General features: G+C 45.3%; 1 long non-coding RNA gene across 1 annotated transcript; it reads left to right on the top strand.

The window, feature by feature from the left end:
* Positions 1–2,046: 2,046 nt before the first annotated feature.
* Positions 2,047–5,253, top strand: LOC139029018 (uncharacterized). The gene is made up of 2 exons (XR_011481229.1): positions 2,047–2,116; positions 2,897–5,253. It is a non-coding gene; the product is annotated as an uncharacterized lncRNA (long non-coding RNA).
* Positions 5,254–7,040: the final 1,787 nt, after the last annotated feature.

Genomic DNA, 7,040 nt, shown 5'->3' with positions numbered 1-7,040 from the left:
AGAATTCGGTGCTGGAAGTGTCGCATGCAACGGCTAGAGCGGCATGGAAGTAAACCGCTATGGGAAGAGTCGCTGAAGTGTCAAACCGCGAGCGCTAAGGCGGCGTACAGTACAGCCGAATGGGAGAAGTCTGAAGTGTCATCAACGCTAAACGGCTAAGATAACACAATCGGGAGAGATGCATGAGGCATGGAGCAACGCCTAAGCCTAGATAACGCATGGGGAGAATCTGAGGTGGTCGAGCAACGCATAACCGAATCAATCGGCTGATGGTGAGAATCTGAAGGTGTCCAGCAACAGTGCGAAGGCTAAATAACGCTGGACTGGGAGAATCTGAAGTGTCAGCAATGCTAACTAAATAACGGCTAATGGGAGAAATGCTGAAGTGTGCGTATATTTACCTTCGTATCTGCGGCCCATGGACAGTATCACACTTAGAAAGTATATGGTTTGTTTGGACAGTGGATTTCTTTGAGGACAGTTTTGCCTCCGGATTTTAATTTGCCCCTGATCAGTGTCAAGGTGGTTTTTCTTAATTACATAGAGGAATAGTATCCCCAGCTCTACTACACTGGGGGGGAGCTGCAGGGAGAGGGGGCAGGCTGAACAAAAAATGGTCAAATTAATGTCTGCAGTCCACTTCGCGTGATTTGTTATTCTTTTTTTTACAGGAGGAGGAGTTCGATTGTTGGGACCTGTCCTCTATTGGGAGTGTGTTCCCTGATCAGCGTCCGCCGCAAAACGAGTATTCTGGTGATCCAAGCTGAGCGGTTAGCCATGATGTGCTACCCTGAAGCGAGAAAACGTGCGGGTGTGGAGCAGACGAGCGCTGTGATCAGAGCTGGGTGCACAGGCGATGGGGGCTGCAAGGAGTACAGTAAGACCTGCTGGGAGAGCGGCGTGGCACGAGCCCTGCCGTGGCCTTGGAATCGAACGACCTTCGACCACAACGCCCTGTCCTGCTGCGGCAGATCCCCACCAGGAATATCACAGGGTACACACACACACACCACCTGACTACCAGCATTGGTGGTGGCTGTGGACCCCTGCGCCCCTGCGGCTGGCAGATCCCTACGCCGAGAACGATATCATGGTGACGAACACACTAACAGCATCTCGGTGGGTGGCTGTGCAACCACCCGGCCCTGCTGGTCTGCAGATCCCCCGACCCAGAACACACCAGGGTACACCATCACACACACTACCAGCATTGGGGGTGGCTGTGGGAAGCCACCCTGGCAGTCAAGACACGCTCCGCAGCTGGAGCACGTCAACTCTTGTCTCCCTGCTCCGAGAGAGAGAAGACACACTCATTTGTCGTGGATCTGTTCTGTCTCTCCTCCTTCAATGTGTATGTACGGGAGAGCCACTCTGGAGAGGTGGTACAACAAGTCTACTGGCCATCGACGGTACAGAGAGGAGACTGGATGAGAGTTGAGACGCACACAGTATAGATGGACCAACACACACTTTCTGAAGCCACTCACTCACACGTCACACACACACCATTCTACAGCGTTGCACCACTCACCACACACTTTCTAAAGCGCACTCCTCCATGTATACTCACATACCTTATTCCTTCCTGCTTCCTCTCTCTTCTGAAATCTTCTTCCGCGAGGGAGGCATGATAACAACTTCCGGCGCGCCCCCTCCTGGAGGAAAGAGTTACCGTCCCAGAGACGACAGCACGGGGGACGTCCCCGGGCTCAGCCGACACCCTGCCCGCCAACTTCGAACTGACCAATAGCAACGCAGCGTCCCCCTCCGCATGCCAGCCAAAAAGGAGCCCCATGGACGGTAGGACAAGGGGGTTGGTCCATGGGAATGAGGGCTCATTGTGGCGTCCTGTGTGTTATTAGGCATGGCATTGCTGCGGCTTTATCTCTGTCTTTTTACGGGAAAAGTTAAGGAGACCTATACAACAATATGCTTTTCAACAATGGTTGAGTGTTTTCCCTGCTTTAGTGGTGTGTGGTGTGTTATGCTGGAGATTGTGAGTGACTAACTAACAGCATGTTTCTGCATGTGGTTTTGCTGTGGGATGCAGGAGTCAGTCTGCAATACAGAGGCTGGACACTGCCACAGTCAGACATACTCCTGCTAACACAACACAGTAAGTTGACACACACACACAGCACACACACACACACACCACACACACACACACACACACACACACACACTTCACAGTGGATGTCTCTGTTCAGCAGCTTCTTGTGCCTCTGCTTCTTGGCTATATTAACGCATGTCTACGCTCCTCCTCTCTCTTTCTCTCCTTTCTGTCTCTTCTCTGCTGCGTCTTTCCTTTTATTCTGTCCGTACCTCTCTTCTCTCCTATCTGCTCTCTGTCTCTCTCTCTCTTTTGTCTGTCTCTGTCTACTCTCTGTCTCTCTCTCATCTTTCTGTCTGTCTCTGTCTACTCTCTCTGTCTCTCTCTTCTTCTGTTGTCCCTGTCTCGTCTCTGTCTCTCTCTTCTTTCTGTCTGTCTCTTTCTTGTCTTAACTCTGCCTTCTCTGCTTACTCTCCGTCTGTCTCTCTGCTGTCTGGCATCCTGTCTGTCTGTCTACGTCTCTGCTCTCTTACTTTCTGTCTGTCTCTGTCTACCTCTCTGTGCTCTCTCTCTCTTTCTGTCTGTCTCTGTCTACCTCTCGTGTCTCTCTCTCTCTTTCTGTCTGTCTCTGTCTACCTCTCTGTCTCTCTCTTCTCGTTTCTGTCTGTCTCTGTCTACCTCTCTGTCTCTCTCTCTCTCTTCTGTCTGTCTCTAGTCTATCCATCTCGTGCTGCTCTCTCTCTTTCTGTCTGTCTCTGTCGTACCTCTCTGTTCTCTCTCTCTTTCTGTCTGCTTCTCTCTACCTCTCTCTCTACCTCCTGTCTCTCTCTACTCTTCTCTTAGTTGATCCTCATTATTTCTATAGGTGACTGCTGGTTGGAGGATGAGGGTGGGTGAGTTTCCACCCATCACGGAGCAGCTGCTGACCCATGCAAGGACACTTCGCACAGAGTTTTATTGTTATCGCGCAGAGATAAAATAACTAGCAACCAGAGTCACAATCTCAGTACTAGGAGGGCCCATGTCCTAGATGTATCAAATCTTTATGTTCTATTTATGTTAGGCGAGCTGGTGGGACATTTCAATGTTTTTAGTGTTATGTATATCTATCTGACTTATACTTCAGCCCTCTCTCGCACCTGATGGAAATATCCCTCTCTTTTCCTGCGTTCCACACGGGCGTCTTATCGAGGTTACCTCTCAGATGTAACTGAATGTTTTTACACACGTCTGGAGTTTGTATTATTATATCGACAGACATTATCTAATCATTTTTATATAATAAATATATATTCCTGATCTTGTATTGACAACAGAAGTATGTTTTTATTTCTCTGTCCCTGTTGTTTTTTAATCATTGAACTGATGATCAAGTGACTTTAATAAGTGACTTTCTAACTGAATGGACCCCATTCCCTTATCCCTCACCTCTCGTTATCTTCAAGCGTATCCATGGTGATTATTTGTAAATGCAGCTCTTATAGGACAATGAGGATATGTGAATATCAGAATATTGCTGGGGTTCTGACTGACATTGTTTCACAAACTGCTACACCGCTGTGGTCGCTAGCACCGGGCGGACCGTAGCCACGAGGCCCTAGGTAACTGTGACGACGGGTGACACGTGAAACAACTCTCTTTCCTTTGTTCTTCTTCCTGTGAAACCAAACCTGTAGAAAGACTGAAACAAAAGCCATAAACAGTAGTGAAGACCAGGGCTGTTTTTCAGATGCATCGCTTGGTAAGAGACCGTTCCACTGTGTAGGATCTCCAACTACTACCAGTCAACCTTCGCACAATGCACCCAAGAGCTCTCCGAGATGCTGCGTTGATGACCAGGCCTTTCCGCCGCTTCGTCCTCCATCCCTCCTATTTCCCTGCCTCTCCCTGGAGCCGCTACACATAGGCCTGTGAAGATCAACTCGCGTGTACCTGAGCCGAAAGCGTGGCGGCTCTACTATCGACGGACCAAGTCCACTGTGGCCTAAACTGATCCCAGCGACTAGCTACTCACCCGAGGCGGAGCGATCCACCCACAAACCTTTAACCAACACTTTATACTACGGAGWCTTCTAATCAAGCCTGATGGGGTTTTTCGTACCTCCTTTCGCTGGCTGTCTTATTTATTCGTCACCCCCGTCGTGTTTGTTGCTTTCTCCGTTTGATTTTTAGAAGTTGCCATTTTTTAAAGCTGTTTCTGAGTGTTTTAACACAGGTTGCTGTGGCAATACTTTTTCAAGACAGATAATGTCACGGAAGCGAAGACTTCCTTTCCACCCTACATTAGTTGTGTTATTCCCTTTGTGATTTAGTCATTTTATAATGCACAATGCAAATGCTGWTTTTTTTTTTTTATCTCCAGTTTTCCCTATTTGTATTCTCCTGCTCTGGTAACAAAATGATGTACAGTCTGAGTACTTAACTATTTTATCACAGTATTATTTATGGATTACTTTCAATAAAATACTGAAACTTATTTTCCACTGCCAATAAAAAGCTTAAGTCTTTGTGTTTTTAATGCATCTCTTGCCTTTATAAGTCATGTTAAAAAGCACGTGTTGAGACTAGAAACACCTTCCATTGACTCGGTTGGGGCTTGTACAGTTGTACACCACTGTATGTCCTGACGAGGGGAATGCTAACTTTGATTACACATGAAGAGGAAGAAAATACAGAAACATTGTCATTTGTGGCTCACAGGGTTGCAATATTCTGGTAACTTTCCTTAAATGTCCCATGTTATCCAGGTTGGAGGATTATGGATTTCTTGTTTATTTCTGGGAAATTCGAGGAAAGTTACTGGGATTTTACAACCCTGGTCGCTCAGCTGGCGCTTGCAATGCTTTGGATTCAGCATTGTCAACTTTTTATTTGGAAATTATATTTGTYAAGGGATTACAAGGAAATGTAGATTTTTGAGCCATATGTTTGCAGCCCGCTTCTCAAAGCCCCTCGTGAATTTCCCAGTCAACATGAAAGTAACGCGTGACCGATGATCAGTTATAACTGCAATGAGCTGTCATCAAGATCTATTTCTGCGGTTAAAGAGTACATCTAGTGGCAAATGATGTGGTCATAACTTCAGTACAGCTTAAAATAGTCATTTAGCTTCATCCACAGTGTTTCAAATGAATTGCTCTATTAAACAACTGCATTGTTTTATGGTGGAAAATAAAAACATTTTTCTTCTGTTCATTGTACCAGTTTGACACCTGTAGTTATTGTTTGGGCTTAACCTTCCTACAGAACAATTCATGACACCTTCAGTTCTTTGTACCAGTTTGACACCTGTAGTTATTGTTTGGGCTTAACCTTCCTACTGAACAATTCATAACACCTTCAGTTCTGTTCCAAACCTAGCAGGAAGAATGTCTGAGCCATTGCATGGTGCTTCAATTGTAAAAGACAAGTTGACATGATTTCACAAATAACGAGCCTGTTCTCGTGTGACTGGTCWTTATTTATTATTCAAATGTAATTTGATTTTCAAGATACAGTGTAATGTATATTAACACTTGACATGGAATCGCTATTGTTCCGTTTTAAAATGTGTCCGTTAAAATGTGTCCGTGACCAGGTTTGTATCTGTTGCAGTATAGTATATAAAAGAACTGTGCAATATTTTTTTTTACCATATCATTGTCTGGAAGACACATTTCAGTTGAATGCATTTCAGTTGTACAGGTGTCCCCTCTTCTTTCTCTAAATGGTTAGTAAAGCAAACAATTACTGTCTGTTTTTAAAAACCCTAGACAAGTATTGTTAATGACTCTACTTTAGATCCCATCAAACACCAACCCTGAATTCATTCATAGTCAATTCTGATGTACATACAATGTTTTGCCATTTTAGATATACAGTGGGGAGAACAAGTATTTGATACACTGCCGATTTTGCAGTTTTCCTACTTCACACAGCATGTAGAGGTCTTAATAATTATCATAGGTACACTTCAACTGTGAGAACGGAATCTAAAACAAAAAATCCAGAAAATCACATTGTATGATTTTAAGTAATTTTTGCATTTTATTGCATGACAATAAAACAGTACAGTGCCTCTTTTCCCCTTCGGAGACTGAAGAATTTTGCATGACTCCTCCAGGAACTTCTACAGGGTTGTACCAGTTCGTACAGGCAATGCCATTAGAAAATTGAAAAAAAAAAGGTGTACCGTCGAGAGCATCCTGACTGGTTGTATCGCCTGGTATGGCAACTACTTCGTCTGCAACCGCAAGGACCTACAGAGGGTGGTGCAGACGGCCATCCAAGACATTTATGCCCGAAAAACTGCCAAGGACTCCAGCCACCTGAGCCATGGACTGTTCTATCTGCTCCTGTACGGCAGGCGGTACCGGAGCAGCGAGTCGTGGACCAACAGGCAACAATTCCAACCATTTTACCGACTTACAGATCATATGAGGAAATCAGTCAATTTAAATAAATGCATGTGGCTCTAATCTATGGATTTCACACAACTGGGAATATAGATATGCATCTGTTGTTCACAGATAACTTTTTTTTAATGATAAAAATGGGCCTCAGAATCCCGTCGCAGTATTTTTGAACATTCAAATTGCCAATCGATAAAATGCAATTGTGTTCGTCGTTTGTAGTGTCTGCTTGCCCATAGCATAACCCCACCGCCACCATGGGGCACTGTTCACAATGTTGACATCAGCAAACCGCTCTCCCACACGACGCCATACACGTGGTCTGCGGATGTGAGGCCGGTTGGACGTACTGCCAAATTCTCTAAAACGACTTTGGAGGCAGTTTATGGAAGAGAAATGAACGTGAAACTCTTTGCCAACAGCTCTGGTGGACATCCCTGCAGTCAGCATGCCAATTGCACGCTCCCTCAACATGAGACATCTGTGGCATTGTGTTGTGTGACAAAACTGCACATTTTAGAGTGGCCTTTTATTGTCCCCAGCACAATGATGTAATGATCATGCTGTTTAATCAGCTTCTTGATAGGTCACACCTG

Source organism: Salvelinus sp. IW2-2015, linkage group LG17 (assembly GCF_002910315.2).
Source record: "Salvelinus sp. IW2-2015 linkage group LG17, ASM291031v2, whole genome shotgun sequence".
NCBI classification, from domain to species: domain Eukaryota; kingdom Metazoa; phylum Chordata; class Actinopteri; order Salmoniformes; family Salmonidae; genus Salvelinus; species Salvelinus sp. IW2-2015.
The sequence above is the reverse complement of the archived record's forward strand: the minus strand, read 5'-3'. Positions and strand labels throughout refer to the sequence as shown.